The 17,427-nt window shown below is 36.2% G+C and overlaps 1 long non-coding RNA gene across 1 annotated transcript; it reads left to right on the top strand.

The window, feature by feature from the left end:
* Positions 1–926: 926 nt before the first annotated feature.
* Positions 927–16,421, top strand: LOC308351963. The gene is made up of 5 exons (XR_013967619.1): positions 927–1,023; positions 1,835–1,958; positions 12,814–13,385; positions 15,163–15,322; positions 16,145–16,421. It is a non-coding gene; the product is annotated as an uncharacterized lncRNA (long non-coding RNA).
* The last annotated feature ends 1,006 nt before the right edge of the window (positions 16,422–17,427 follow it).

Raw genomic sequence — 17,427 nt, forward strand, 5'->3', positions numbered from 1 at the left:
GAAGGAATGAGTTGCCCTTACATATTTTTTGTAAACCCCTCTTGTTCCCAAAACAGTATCTTATAATGAATAGATATGTAAATATTAATGAATGAAATGTATATCTGTTTATAGTACAAGTGTGAAAGCATTTGAAGTTATCACAAACAAAATATAGAACGACAACAAAACCCCTAAATCCCACTAATATGAATAAGACAAAGACTTTGAGACGAATCTGAGGCAGAGCAACCATACCTATAGAAGCAGGAGTATATTTATCTGAAGTCATAAATTCTAATAATTTTGAATAGTCCTAAATTTCTGCTATCAAATGTGACCAGTCAGCCTATACCACTTGTTATAGATTTAATTGCATTCTCCAAAAAGATATGTTGAAATTCTAATTTCCTCTATCTCAGAATGTGATTTATTTGAATAGAGGGTTTTGCAGATGTAATTAGTTAAGATGCAGTCATACTAGAGTAGGGTAGGCTCTTAATCCAGTATAGATAGTGTCCTTATAAGAAGAGAGAAGACATAGACACAGACACACAGAGAGAACACCGTGTAAGGATAAAGCGGGCGTCTTGGAGTGGGTACCTCAACAAACCAGGGTCACTGAGGATTGTCAGCAACCACCAAAAGCTAAGAGAGAATCATGGATCAGAGTGTCTCCCTCACAGTCCTCAATAGGAACCAAACTTTTCAATACCCTGGTTTTGGACTTCTAGCCTCCAGAACTGTGGGAGAGCAAATTTGTTTTTTGAGATCCTTCAGTTTGTGGTAATTTGTTATGCAGCCCTGGAAAACTGATATGCTATACTTCTCCCTGATCCTTTCTTCACAGTAAAAATTTAAATTCAATGTTTTTAATAAGCTGATGGTCAACTGGTATTTGAGAAAAGTTAAGAAGGTGAAAACTGTTATTTGTGCTTACCTCTTCAGCCAGTGGGTAGAGAAGCCCCTTGAGGAACTGTAATGAGGGAAGCCAAACACAGACAGATGTGCTATGTCCCGGCAAGGGAAGTATCCAATGGCCAGGTAAGTAGATAAAAGAGACAAATCAGAGCAGGAGGTCTAAGGTTCATGTATTAATCAACATCAGGGAGATCTGAAGAAATCGAAGCAGCAGGTAGGCGATGGGTTGGTTCTAACACTGATGGATCAGAAGTCTTCATCAATTGAAGGATCAAGGGCGGTGTAACTCCAGAACAGAGACACAGAGCCAGAGGAATGAGAAAGAAAAGGAATAATTCTGAAGTCAAAGCTGTTTGTTTCCCCAAACTTCAACTTCCTTTGTTCTTGCCTCACAAAGACAAGTTTCAGTCTTAAGGAACTCTTTCTTCCCTGGATGCCTATAGGGGTCTTACAATGTAAAAACAAATAGCTGAGTCGCATGATTGCTGGAGCAGGCAAACACATGATTTTTCTGGAGGAGGTAGTTCTTATATTGATCACTTAAGCCAGTCTTTTCATAAAATATTAACATTACAAGGCTTAGTTAGAAGATGTTAACTGCTGAGAGCTCTGGTGAGGTCTGAGTTTATGTTGGACTGTAACTCCAACATATTATTTTTCTTTTAAATCAGTAAACACAAAGACACGTTTCCTTTTTGCTACAGAGGAAACTTCAGGATATTATTGTGGAACACCCTGCAGTTATTGCACGGTAAAGAAATATTCCTCATTTTAGTCTGGCATCTGAAATTTCATGTAGATATAAAAGTAAATAAAGTATATAAAATTTATAGAAAAGTATAGATATAAAAGTATATAAAGTATATGAAATTTATATAAAAATTTTATATGAATATTATTGTCAACATTTCATGCCTCCAACTTTAATTTTCAGCTTTCAGAGTACAGTTGGGGTGATGTTTTGCCCGGAGACTGTTGTTATCCCAAATGAGAAGGAATGTGTGGTGCTATTAGAAATGAATACATCAAGCTATAGTCAAACACCAGGAGATAAATAGGTAAGTATGAGAATTTTTCAAAGATATGTCATTGCATTAGAATAATACTTGGGTGCTCAAATGGCAAAGGAGACTCCTGGCAGAAGACCCCAGAGGATGCTTCCACAATTTATATAAAATGGGAAATCAAGGTCTACAAAGACTTTTTGAGGTTTTGGGTTTTGTTTTTGTTTTGCACAGGATATTTAAAGATCCTGTGCAAATTTAAAGATATTAAAGATCACATTATCTGTGATCTCCTAATCTGCCAATTAATTCACGTACAGTTGACCCTTGAATAACATGGGTACTAGCGACACTGACGACCCCCATGCAGTCAGAACTCCCCGTATACCTTGATTCCCCCCAAAATACTAATAGCCCACTGTCAACTGGAAGCCTTGTTAATAACATAGTCAGTTACACATATTTTTAAAGTTATATGTATTACATAAAATAAGCTAGAGAAAAGAAATGTTATTGAGAAAATACATTTACAGTATTGTACTGTATTTATATAAAAAAAGAAAACTTCCCATATGTGGACTTATGCAGTACAAACCTATCTTCTTCAAGAATCAAGTGTAGTAAAATTCCACAAAACCTTTCAAATATAAATGAGATACAGAGTGACTAATATAGTTCCTGTGCTCTAGGACTATATATAGGAAAGAGACAGATGTATAAAATTAACCATAATTTATGGCAGAATGTGATGAAATCAATTATACAGTCAAATCAAAATCTGTATGTACACAAGAGAGCATAATTCCCACCAGAAAATCAGAGGCGTTTTCTTGGAAGATAAGGGATTTGAGTATTGAACAGAGTTTAAAAAGTTAGGCAAAATTTCACCAGTCAGAGGCAGAGAAAGAGAGGAATTCAAAGGGACGAGTAGTGAAGGCCTGAAGACAGTAAATGTTGAGATCAGGTAAGAAGTCTAGTGTGTCTGGAATGTAGGGACTGAGGACAGTCATGTGACACTGAGATCACAGAGTGCCTAGAATGCGAAAGTTAAATTAGTTGCATGATATTCCTTGAGAAATGGCAAGTTATAAAAATATTTTAGTGAGGGCGCCTGGGTGGCTCAGTGGGTTAAAGCCTCTGCCTTCGGCTCAGGTCATGATCCCAGGGTCCTGGGATCGAGCCTCACATCAGGCTCTCTGCTCAGCAGGGAGCCTGCTCCTCCCTCTCTCTCTGCCTGCTGCTCTGTCTACTTGTGATCTCTGTCTGTCAAATAAAAAAAAAATTTTTCTTTTTTAAAAAAAGGACATTTTAACAATGTTTATTCTTCCGATCCAAGAGCATAGAATGGTCTTCCATCTTTTTGTGTCTTCTTCAATTTCTTTTAGGAGTGTTCTGTAGTTCCTCGAATACAGATCTTTAACCTCTTTGGTTAGGTTTATTCCGAGGTATCTTATGGTTTTTGGTGCTATAGTAAATGGAATCGATTCTCTAATTTGCCTTTCTGTATTTTCATTGTTAGTGTATAAGAAAGCCACTGATTTCTGGACATTGACTTTGTATCCTGCCACATTACTGAATTGCTGTATGAGTTCTAGTAGTTTGGGGGTGGAGTCTTTCGGGTTTTCCATATAAAGAATCATGTCATCTGCGAAGAGAGAGAGTTTGACTTCTTCCTTGCCAATTTGGATACCTTTTATTTCTCTTTGTTGTCTGATTGCTGTTGCTAGGACTTCTAATACTATGTTGAACAAGAGTGGTGAGAGTGGGCATCCTTGTCGTGTTCCTGATCACAAAGGGAAGGCTGCAAGCTTTTTCCCATTGAGGATGATATTTGCTGTGGGTCTTTCATAGATAGATTTGATGAAGTTCAGGAATGTTCCCTCTATCCCTATACTTTGAAGCGTTTTAATCAGGAACGGATGCTGGATTTTGTCAAAAGCTTTTTCTGCATCAATTGAGAGGACCATGTGGTTCTTCTCTCTTCTCTTATTGATTTGTTCTATCACATTGATTGATTTGCGAATGTTGAACCATCCTTGTAACCCAGGGATGAATCCCACCTGGTCATGGTGGATAATCTTTTTAATGTGCTGTTGGATCCTGTTTGCTAGGATCTTGTTGAGAATCTTAGCATCCATATTCATCAGTGATATTGGTCTGAAATTCTCCTTTTTGGTAGGGTCTTTGCCTGGTTTGGGGATCAGGGTAATGCTGGCTTCATAAAAAGAGTCTGGAAGTTTTCCTTCTGCTTCAATTTTTTGAAACAGCTTCAGGAGAATAGGTGTTATTTCTTCTTTGAAAGTTTGATAGAATTCCCCAGGGAATCCGTCGGGTCCTGGGCTCCTGTTTTTTGGGAGGTTTTTGATCACTGCTTCAATCTCATTACTAGATATCGGTCTATTCAGGTTGTCATTGTTAAAATGTCTATACTGCCCAGAGCAATCTATACTTTTAATGCCATTCCGATCAAAATTCCACCGGTATTTTTCAAAGAGCTGGAGCAAATAATCCTAAAATTTGTATGGAATCAGAAGAGACCCCGAATTGCTAAGGAAATGTTGAAAAACAAAAATAAAACTGGCGGCATCACGTTACCTGATTTCAAGCTTTACTACAAAGCTGTGATCACCAAGACAGCATGGTACTGGCATAAAAACAGACACATGGACCAGTGGAACAGAGTAGAGATCCCACATATGGACCCTCAACTCTATGGTCAAATAATCTTCGACAAAACAGGAAAAAATATCCAGTGGAAAAAAGACAGTCTCTTCAATAAATGGTGCTGGGAAAACTGGACAGCTATATGTAGAAGAATGAAACTCGACCATTCTCTTACACCGTACACAAAGATAAACTCGAAATGGATAAAAGACCTCAACGTGAGACAGGAATCCATCAGAATCCTCGAGGAGAACATAGGCAGTAACCTCTTTGATATCAGCCACAGCAACTTCTTTCAAGATATGTCTCCAAAGGCGATGGAAACAAAAGCGAAAATGAACTTTTGGGACTTCATCAAGATCAAAAGCTTCTGCACAGCAAAAGAAACAGTCAACAAAACAAAGAGGCAACCCACAGAATGGGAGATGATATTTGCAAATGACAGTACAGACAAAAGGTTGATATCCAGGATCTATAAAGAACTCCTCAAACTCAACACACACAAAACAGACAATCATATTAAAAAAATGGGCAGAAGATATGAACAGAGACTTTTCCAATGAAGACATACAAATGGCTATCAGACACATGAAAAAATGTTCATCATCACTAGCCATCAGGGAGATTCAAATCAAAACCACATTGAGATACCACCTTACACCAGTTAGAATGGCCAAAATTAGCAAGACAGGAAACAACGTGTGTTGGAGAAGATGTGGAGAAAGGGGAACCCTCTTACGCTGTTGGTGGGAATGCAAACTGGTGCAGCCACTTTGGAGAACAGTGTGGAGACTCCTCAAGAAGTTAAAAATAGAGCTTCCCTCTGACCCTGCAATTGCACTACTGGGTATTTACCCCAAAGATACAGATGTAGTGAAAAGAAGGGCCATCTGTACCCCAATGTTTATAGCAGCAATGGCCACGGTCTCCAAACTGTGGAAAGAACCAAGATGCCCTTCAACAGATGAATGGATAAGGAAGATGTGGTCCATATACACTATGGAGTATTATGCCTCCATCAGAAAGGACGAATACCCAACTTTTGTAGCAACATGGACAGGACTGGAAGAGATTATGCTGAGTGAAATAAGTCAAACAGAGAGAGTCAAGTATCATATGGTTTCACTTATTTGTGGAGCATAACAAATAATATAGAGGACAAGGGTAGATAGAGAGGAGAAGGGAGTTGAGGGAAATTGGAAGGGGAGATGAACCATGAGAGACTATGGACTCTGAAAAACAACCTGAGGGTTTTGAAGGGGCAGGGGGTGAGAGGTTGGGGGAACCAGGTTGGGGGTATTAGGGAGGGCACAGATTGCATGGAGCACTGGGTGTGGTGAAAAAACAGTGAATACTGTTACGCTGAAAATAAATAAAAAATTAAAAAAAAATATTTTAGTGAGTGATAGAATTTTTTTTTAAATCACCTTCCACTCAACATGTCAACTATACAACTCTTTCTTGATCTCATTACTCAGATGACAGATTGCAGGTTTTGTCTGTTTTCAGAGAATTACCCTTCTTTCCCTATTCCCTGACAGCTTTTCTCTTCAGATTCTAACTTTTGACATTTGATACATAAGCCTCTGAACCACAGTGTTTGTGTTGAATTATTTGATCAGGCATAAACTTGTATTTGTAGATTATCAATATTTGTTTCAAATCTTGGTAATACCGAGCTTATCCTGTGATAAAATTTTGGCGTGAATGTTAACATTAGCTAAATGCTTCAAAGTCAGTCTGATTCACTTTACATTAACCTGATTTTTAGCATGAGATCCACAGAGATTACTCACCTAGCATCAAAATATGATGTAGAAATAAGATAACTGAATTGACATGTTTTCCTTAGAGCAATTCTATCCACTATTTCTTTCTTCAAAAGAGTTTTGACAGCTTGTCAAACATTTTCTTACAAAGAGTCATCATATGACTGCCTTCATCAAACTACCTGTCGGTTCACACCCATTCAGGCTTAAAACAGAATCAGTGTATACCCATTCGTTTCTAGCGTTGTGAATAAGAATTGCTCAATTCAACACATCCTGAGAGAGAAGATGGTCTAATGGATTGAGCAACAAAAAGGAAGTTTAAAGCTTAGGCATCTATTTCTGGCGGGTTTTTATTTTTATTTATTTATTTATTTATTTACAGACTTGTCATTATATTTGAGAGGATTTTACTTTACTTCTGCCTAAATTCTCTTGTCCAGCTCCTAAACTTCCTTTGTGGTATTTGCCATCTGTCATCAAGAAGGTGATGCTGATGTACAAGATATGATCTATAGAGGAGAACATTATTTCTAAAAGTTTTTGGAAAGATATTTATTAAGAAATAAATTATTCTCCATTCTCTTCTCCAGTTATAAGTTCTTGCACCCTGATTCATTGTTCAGCTCCAAATTAAAAAGAGTTTTGGGGTGGCGGGTGGCTCAGTTGGTTAAGCATCTGCCTTCAGCTCAGGTCTTGATCCCAGGGTCCTGGGATCAAGCCCCAGGGCAGGCTCCCTGCTCAGGGAGTCTGCTTCTCACTCTTTCTGCCTCCCCCCTTGCTCCTGCTCTCTCTCTCAAGTAAATAAATAAAATCTTGAAAAAAAAAATAAAAATAAAAAGAGTTCTCATTCACTCTTGTTAAAATTCTTGTCACCTTTTGCCTTTGTTTTTAAGATGTCAGTTCTGTCAAAGTAAAATGTTCCAAATTACATTTCTATTTCTTTAGGACAAAAATGAAATCTAAGCTATTTCTGAAGGAAAAAAAAATTGTTGCACTGGATGCTTGTGTGCTTTTTGTCTCTCTTTCTCTGATTCTCTTCTTCATTCTTGAGAATGATTACAAAAATATGTGCTTTCATGAAATACCCCTACCCAATCTTGGGGCTTATATATTTTTTCAATATTAATTTTTGTGTTGATAAACTTATTTACCAGTTCAATTTTACTTTTTGAATATGTGTGAAAAATGGAAGATGCACCACTTTATCTCAGCACACTTTCACCCTTACTACCATGAAAGCAACATCATTTAAGTTCTACATGCATCTCAACTTATTTTAAGAAACAAAATAGTGTATGATCTATCAATAAGGAAAATATTCAGTGTAAAATTATTTTTCAATTGTGTGATGCCATACATGTTTTCATTATTGACTATTATTTTAAATAATTCTGTTGCAAGTTTTCCCATGAAAGAAAGAAATTTTTTTTAAAGATTTTATTTATTTATTTGATAGAGAGAGATCAGTAGGCAGAGAGGCAGGCAGAGAGAGATGGAGAAGCAGGCTCCTTGCTTGTGGAGCAGAGAGCCCGATGCGGGGCTTGATCCCAGGACCCTGAGATCGTGACCTGAGCCGAAGGCAGAGGCTTAACCCACTGAGCCACCCAGGTGCCCCAAGAAAGAAGTTTTAAAACTGGCTGCCAGGATTAATTTTTTATTATTTGTTAATTTAATTTTTTAAAGTCGGGAGTAATTTTAGAACCCAGAGGGAAAAAATAGATAAGAAAACATGAAATATCAACAAGAGTAAAGATGGTCAAAAGTGACTTCTTAGTCCTCTTAACTGAATGGTAAGTGATCAATGGAAATCCTTTGCAACCTTTGATGAAATTATGCATCAATTCCATCCTAACGTTTTTTAAAAAATATTTCATTTATTTATTTGACAGAGAGAGACACAGTGAGAGAGGGAACACAAGCAGGGCGAGTGGGAGAGGGAGAAGCAGGCCTCCCACAGAGCAGGGAGCCCGATGTGGGGCTCGATCCCAGGACCCTGGGATCATGACCTGAGCCCAAGACAGACACGTAACTGAGCCACCCAGATGCCCCTATCCTAGCCTTTTAAGAGATCTAGTGGCAAATACTTTATATTTCTGTGATAATCAAATTCATTCTTTCATTATACTATGCTTAAGCATAATGAGTCTATTTATTCCTAAAGTAATATAATTGACTCTTTTTGTTTGTTTTGTTTCAAGTTTTTATTTAAATTCTAGTTAGTTAACATAGAGTATAATATTGGTTTCAGGAATAGAATTTACTGGTTCATCACTTACATATAACATCCAGTGCTCATCACAAGTGCCTTCCTTAATACCCACCACCCATTTAGACATCCCCCACCCACCTCCCCTCCAGCAACCAAGCCTCAGTTTGTTCTCTGTGGTTAAGAGTCTCTTACAGTTTGCCTTCATCTCTGTTCTTTCGTTTTTTATCTTCCTTCCCCTATGTTCATCTGTTTTGATTCTTCAGTTCCACACATGAGTGAAATCATATGGTATTTGCCTTTTTCTGACCAACTTATTTCGCTTAGCATATTATACTCTAGCTCTATCCACATCATTGCAAATGGCATTGTTCCAAATTTAGTTATTGTTGATAATGCTGCTATAAACATCAGGGTGCATGTGTCCCTTTGAATCGGTATTTTTGTATCCTTTGGGTAAAACCTAGTGGTACAATTGTTGATTGTTTCCTTTGCTGTGCAGAAGCTTTTTATTTTGGTGAGGTCCTAAGAGTTCATTGTTTTTGTTTCCCTTTCCTTAGGACAGTTGTTCAATAAAAAGTTGCGAAGACTGATGTCAGAGAGGTTGCTGGCTAGTTCTCCTTGAGGATTTTGGTGGTTTCCTGTCTCACATTTAGATCTTTCATCCATTCTGATTTTATTTCTGTGTATGATATAAAAAAGTGGTCGTTTTTTCCTGTGTGTGTCTGTTCAGTTTTCCCGACAGTATTTGTGGAAGAGGCTATCTTTTTTCCATTGGATATTTTTTCTTGCTTTGCTGAAGATTGGTTGACCACATAGTAGTGGGTCCATTTCTGGGTTTTCTATTCTGTTCCATCGATCTGTGTGTCTCTTTTTACGTCAGTACTATACTGTCTCAATGACTACAGCTTTGTAATATAGCATGAAGTTGGAATTGTGATGCTTCCAGCGTTGCTTTTCTTTTTCAGGATTGCTTTAGTTACTTGGGGTCTTCTGTGGTTCCCTACAAATTTTAGGATTATTTGTTCTAGCTCTGTGAAAACTTGCAACAATCCTAGAATATAGTTGACTTGGATATCACTATTGAAAAATACTACCACTTCTGATAGATTTGACCAATCTTTCTGAATGTCAGTTTTAAAACTTAAAAAGCAGTTCGATTGGTATTTGGAAAGTAGGTTTCTGAAAAGTCTAGACAGTAAGTTCTTCAGAAAATATTTAAGTCTCAGTAACAGGGAAGCTCTTGATTTTCTTTGGATTTGAAGCAACTATTGTAAAATAAATGGATTGTTCGCAAGATTTTTAAGCATTTCTTTTTTTGTATTTTCTTAATATTGTATTATGCTTGCCTGAAAACTTGATAACTTGTTCAGATTGCAGAACCTCATCGCTATTCTCTTTTAGGGATGGAAATGCATTTCTCTCAGTAAGTAAAATAGTCTATGGCAAAAAGGTTTGTCCCCTTTGAATATGATTCACTATCATCCTCTCTCCAAAATCTATGAAAATTCAAATTGAAAGATATTCTTTTAAGCGATGACATAATTCATACTCATAATGTTCACCTGTATGATATTTGAAACCTGCTTATTTTTCTGCATCCTAGAATGAAAATAATTTGGTTGGTGGGATCCTTTGTGATCTCTAATGCTATTCATTTAAGCTGGTCTTTAGTTATAAAATTTCTCTATGCTTCCTTTTTTCTAAAGTTCCAAATAACCAAAAGTTTTCAGGGAATAGGAAGATGCCATTACATGTAGATAGATAGCATATCAAAAAGACCAAATAACAATACAAAGAAACTGAGATTACTGATTTTCCTCTCAAGTAAGTATTCACCTAATTTTATTTGAAGACTTTAATTTAGCAATGCTGCATACACATCAGACACTCAATTTACCCTTGTTCAATAAATGAATGAACTCCAGATAAAACTTGCATTTAATTTTTTAGTTTAGTTTATTTAATGTGATATTAATGTATTTTACTATGTCATTTTAATATGTCCAGATAATTTTATTACTTTGTCAAGGAGAATTTTTTCATAATCAATTTTATTTTATAATGCACAGATTATGAAGTAACCCTACTTGGAAGATCTTAGATAAATAGCAATGAATATTAAAAAAAACAAATCATCACTTTCCACAAAACATGTTTTAAACTAGTCCGAATTGTTTCCTTAAAATTTTAATATTTCTTCAAGTTACTAACTCAAAACTTTTTTTGGTATCTAAAGAGTAAATTAGGCAATATTTCTGGTGTCTCTAAGGATCATAATGACAAAAGTTTATGATACTAATACTATAGAAAAATGTTATATTTAGGAAGGAACCCTTATATTTAGCTTGTATTAAAAGATAAAGCTAACATACATCTAGGGGATATATCAATTATTTTCTATTCATAGATAAAGTATGTTAGCAAAATATTATTCAATATTACATCTACTTAAATATCATTTTGTTTCAGTGATATTGTTATACATAGCCTTTATGTCAATAATGTTACATTATGTATTCCTATTAATGTGTGACATTTAAAATTTCAGAACGAACATACTTTTCTCCAGAAAAAAGGTTACCAGATTACTCACTTCATTGAACATAATTATTTTATACTTTAAGAAAGCATAATTATTTTATGGTTTAATACGATCTTAAAGATAATACAGCTCAACTCCTGTTGTCTCGTTTCCCTTTCTTGTACCCACATTATACATGGATATTGAGGATGGATGAAATTGTGTGTATTAAAGGTCATGCTATTATTGACAGGGAGACAACCAAAATATCTGACCTGCAATTTGTGTGTTTTTGCCCACTACACCATTCTATTTCTTCCCAAATTTGGGGTTTTTAAGTGGCAATGACTTATGGTGAATCCAAGTCTTTTAAGCCAAATTTTCCATTAGTTCCTTTTAATCTGTGCATGAGTAATATGACTAGCAAATCTGGTTGAGATAAGGGGCATTCACAAAGTTCAAGGGACATGTTCAAGACTGTGCATATACTTAGCATAAGAGCCAGGATCATAAATCAAACGTAAGACTCTATAGTCAGTACATTTTTCACTATATCTCACAGCTTTTGGTCTAAACGTGCATTCAAGCCAGAGCATATTACCATGCTGGGGGAAAGGCGAGAGTAGTTATGGCCAAAATATGTAAATGAGCACCTGCTGAAGACCACCAGAGCCATCTGCTGCTTGGATTCTCATACTCATTTGCCGACCTCTTAATGCTAGGTTTTTCTCTCAGTTTTTCAGGGTGTGAAGGGAGGGCCACATTCTGTACAGATTTTAAGGCATTAGCAATCATTGAGATTACCTCATAATGAACTTGTTGAAGAAGGACCCGCTTGATTTAGTGTAGTAGGGTTGGTCCTAAACTGCTTGAAGACTCTGTGGGTCATTCTTAGAATGCAGCTTACAAGAATACTTAAAGTTGGCCTTATGGATTCTCAGTCATTCATTCCAGTATTCATTTCAGCATTGGCCGTAATTCTTGATTTATGATTCTAGGAAACTTTACAATCTAAATTTTCAATTCAAATCAGTGTACTCACTAAATACTTCTCCTAGCCTTATCAGCATCATGAAAAAGTCCTTTAGAAGATCACTCACTTGATATTAACATTATAAGAATAAAGCATAGTAATATGGAAAATTGGAAATACACAGAAAAGAAAAAAAAAACAGAAAAAAGAATAAAAGACACAAGTAATAACACAGACATGGCTGTTCAGTTTAGGTATATATTTTTCATTGAGTGTATGTATAATTTATATGTAAATCTTAAAATATAAGTAATATCATATCAATGTTATTTACATATATTCAAAACATAGTTAGTTACATCATCTCTGGTGTGCAAATTTTACCATTTAGCAATATGCCATAAAAATGTATCCTTCCATCCAGTATTATTCTTCAACGTTGTTTAAAACAGCTTCATAGTGTTTTGTGAATCATGATTTGATTTAAACATTGCCTTTTTTTTCTTTTTAAACATTGCCCTTTTAAGACTTAGGTTGCTAACAATATCATTGTTCATATTAACTTCTGTGAAAATCATTGCATATATATCTAATTATTTCTTTAGGAAAATCTTTAGGAATCTTTAGAAAAAGGTGGATATTGCTGTGTCAAAGAGTATGAAATTTACTCCTAACAGATACTTTTAAAGACTTTTTATGGTGAGACTTTTGAGATGACTTCATTACCCTTCTTCTTTTTTCTTTTTAAAGATTTTATTTTTTTATTTTAGAGCAAGCATGAGTGAGAGAGAACAGAAGCAGAGTGGCAGAGGGAGAGGGAGAAGCACACTTCCTGTTGGCTGAGCAGAGAGCCCAATGGGGGCTCATAATCATGACCTGAGCTGAAGGCAGATGCTGAACCAACATAGCCACCCAGGCACCCCTCACCTGCTCACCATAGCTTCCATTCTTAAACATTTACTATGTGCTGAGTTCGCATTACATAGATTTTCTTTTTTATTTTATACAACAAAATCCTTGCTGTTTACTATTATTATGCACAATTTACCAATTGGGTAGAATATAACTCAAATTTTAATTTATTATGTTTTAAAATGCTTGACCATGTCAGAGGTATGTATCCTTATGTTTTACATAAGATGGTTTTATATGCCTTTACTTACTACTGCTAATATTCCCATGTGTTTCAAAGATCTTTTATTTTTCTAATGTAGAAAGGAACAAGTTAGAAAACCACCCTGCTAACTCCCTCATGCACTTGTGACAAAGACCTTCCTTCAATCAAATCGTGGGTACAACTACTTCCTACCATTCTTTTCATCATTCTCTCGGGCCATTATTTGTGAGTCAAGTGGGTAATTCATAGGTGTGTGCTCATTAAGAACCACTGCATGGAGTCATTCTCTCTTTGAATTAGACACCAACAAACAGAACAGACTTGTAAAATAATTGATGAGAATTAATTTTACTACCAAATAGAGATACTATGGAGGAGAATTTGGAGACTGGTTAAGAAGTGCCTATAGTGAGGGGCGCCTGGGTGGCTCAGTGGGTTAAAGCCTCTGCCTTCAGCTCAGGTCATGATCTCAGGGTCCTGGGATCGAGCCCCACATCGGGCTCTCTGCTCAGCGGGGAGCCTGCTTCCCCCTCGCTCTCTGCCTGCCTCTCTGCCTACTTGTGATCTCTGTCTGTCAAATAAATAAAATCTTTAAAAAAAAAAAAAAAAAAAAAAAAGAAGTGCCTATAGTGAAAATCGTTACACTACATATTACATTACATGTGGGCGATGTAATGTTATACATCCCATATTCAAGACTATGTTAACAACAAACTTTTTGGTAATGAATTATAATAGCTTAACTGGTAATTCTTTTTTTTTTTTTAAGATTTTTTTTTAAGTTTTTTTTTTTTATTTGACAGACAGAGATCATGAGTAGGCAGAGAGGCAGTCAGAGAGAGAGAGGAGGAAGCAGGCTCCCTGCCGAGCAGAGAGCCCAATGTGGGGCTTGATCCCAGGACCCTGGGATCATGACCTGAGCCGAAGGCAGAGGCTTTAACCCACTGAGCCACCCAGGCACCCCTGGTAATTCTTTTTTGACTCATGATACAGAATTAGGCAGAAAAGGACTTCTGGAAATATGGTACTTCAATATTAAATCATTTTATGCAAATAATTTCATTCTGTTTTTACTTTTTATACTTCTAGTTAGGTATTTAATTCTCCTGTGTTGGTATGTCAGGTTACATGTCTATGCTTGTCAATGGGTAATAATAAACATTTATTAGTGACTTATTTACCAATAATAATGTTTTAACCAGAATAACTCAGTATGTTGTTCTTTCTATACAAGGATCAATAAAATTGTAAAATAGATGCAATAAACAAGATTCTTAAATATATACTAAATTAAGAAAAATAGTTAAGTGAATTTAACATTCTCAAGAGTATTATTTGCTTATAATTTCAAAAAATCACCACTTTTTTACTGTAATTTGAAAGACAGCTAAATAAAATTTTAGTCACCTCTCTTGAGAATTCATTTTTAATCATCATGCTTCTCTAATAAAAAATTAAAAAAGCTTTGTAGCTCTTAGACCCATAGTTATATTTTTTGGTTTACAATGTTATTTCACTACAAAGAACACTTTTCAAGTTATTTTCAATGCTTTCAATACTCTAAACTTCTAATAAGAGTAGTTTTTAGTTTGATTATCTAGATTTGTTAACCAACTGTCTCTGAAAATGTAACAAAAAGCTTCCATGAGCTTGGAGAGGAAGAACATGCTGGCCAAGCAATTTATCACTTAGTCTCACAAGCCAAAAAACACTTTGGCCTCCGTTAAAGCACTTTTGAGAGCTACAGTAGTTCCCCCTTATCCTCAGGGCATCCATTTTACACCTCCAATGGATGCCTGAAACTGCAGATAACACCAAACCTTATATATACCATGTTTTTTTCCTATCCATGATAAAGTTTCATTTGTAAATTAAGCATGGTAAGGTATTAACAATAATAATAATATAGAACAATTACAACAATATAATAAGAGTTATATGAATGTGGTTTCTCTCTTTCTCAAAATATCTTTTTTTAAAAGATTTTATTTATTCACTTTAGAGATATAAAGACAGCACGAGCAAGGGGAGGGGCAGAGGGAGAGTAACAAGCAGACTCTGGGCTGAGCAGAGAGCCCCACATGGTGCTCCATCCCACAACCCTGAGATCATGACCTGAGCTGAAATCAAGAGTCAGAAGCTTAACCTACTGAGCCACCCAGGTATTCCTCTCAAAATACCATATTGTACTGTACTCATCTTTCTTCTTATGATGTGAGATGATAAAGTGCCTACATCATGATAAGAAATAAGGTCAATGACATAAGCATCATGACATAATGTTAGGCTACTACTCACCTTCTGCCCACTTGTCAGAAGGAGGATCATCTTGACTGCAGGTAACTGAACCCACAGAAACTGAAAATGTGGAGAAGGGGGGACCTCCTGTACATTGAAAACAACCAGTTTGTTAGTGTCATGGCTGTAGAAATTCCATGTTTTTTTTTTTTTTTTTAAGATTTTACTTATTTATTTGACACAGAGAGAATGAGATCACAAGTAGGCAGAGCAGCAGGCAGAGAGAGAGGGGGAAGCAGGCTCCCCACCGAGCAGAGAGCCCGATGCGGGGCTTGATCCCAGGACCCCGAGAGCATGAACTGAGTGGAAGGCAGAAGCCCAACCCACTGAGCCACCCAGGTGCCCCTAGAAATTCCATCTTTTGATTATGAAGTTTAATTTTGTTTTTCCCAAGGATTTAGCAAAATTTCCCGTTTGATCAGGCTACCTTTTTATTGTGGAGTGACTTAATCTCTCCTTCTCTCTTTGAAATTTTCCTGCTAGGAATTAGCATGTACCAACAAACATGATGGCCTCATTTCTTTCCCTAAGCCAGTTTTTCATTAGCTTTGTAGCAATCAAAACAAATTTTATTTTTACCTTGTATTATATGTGCCATTCATACATTTTTAGTTTAGTACTGAAAACCCAGGGGTACCACTTTATTTTCCACATTACTGATTTTTTTATTGTATCTAATTCATCAGCAGATTTTGGACCATGCAAAATGGCTTATTGGAGTTGAGATCAGCATGCATTCTACTGAAGCTTACTGGGTTTGAAGCATCAGCTATCCAAGATCTCTCTCATGGAACATCAGCTGTGGGCCCTATATTTTCATATTCCCAACAGTTGGTGTAGTCATGGAGAATCACAGATAACTAAGCTTGAAGAGACTTTTTAAAAAATCATTTGGTTCCAACCCTTTGTGCTATATTCCAATGTAACTCTTTCCAATTGCCATTAAACCACTCTTCTAAATTCTCCCGTTTTGTTGATCTTTCCAGTGAAATAATTCTTGCATGTTGCCAACCTATTGGTAACTTTTCATCTTTATCCTACTCCATTTCTCAGCAGCATTAGACACAATAAACCATAATAGCTTTCTTGAGCCACTTTCTTGACTTCGCTGCCATGACACTTTTCAGTGGCTGCTGCTTCTTATCTTACTTTTCTGGTTCCTTCTTTTACTCCTGATTTCTAAACATCCTCTGTGCCCCAGGGATCAGACTTAAGCCCTTTTCTCTTTTTTCCATAGATAATTTCATCTAGTCCTGTGGCTCTAAATACCATATAGATTATGTTGACTCTCAAATTTATATCTTTAGCGCTGAATATCCAGGAACTCCAGATCATGTGGTATGTCCATTTCCATGAATCAATCTAGACAACTAATAGGCATCTGAAATTTTACATGTACAAAGAAACCAATTGGCTCCCACAATCCTTTCCCTTGCACTGTGAACTTATGCAGGCCACACAGACAGTGGCAACCTTGGAATTCTTTATTTTCCCTTAAATCCCATGTGAAAATGTATCAGCCAAACATGTTAACATTATTAGCAAAACTAATCCAAAATCGTAGCAGATTTATTATGTGTAAATTACCCCCTAAGTATATCTCCAAAGAAAAGCCACATGACCCTCTTTCTCTAGGCCATGAGAAATAAATGGTGAGTGGCATGTCAACATCTTTCAGAAATGAATTGTGGAGAATTGTTTTCTCTAATGTAGAGATACTCATGGTCTTACTTACTGATAGAAATGAAAATAACCAAAAAATATCAAAGCTACTATAAATTCACTATGGACACAGAAGTTCAGCAAAAATCAACAAAATGGGTTTTTGTCATTAGAGACACTACAGATGAAAAGGACTCCCTGACTACTTGTTTTTTTTTTTTTTAAAGACTGATTGACTGATTGATTTGACAGAGAGAGAGAGAGAGAGAGAGATTGCACAAGGAGGCAGAGGGAGAAGCTGACTCCC

This window comes from Martes martes, assembly GCF_963455335.1.
Source record: "Martes martes genome assembly, chromosome: 11".
NCBI classification, from domain to species: domain Eukaryota; kingdom Metazoa; phylum Chordata; class Mammalia; order Carnivora; family Mustelidae; genus Martes; species Martes martes.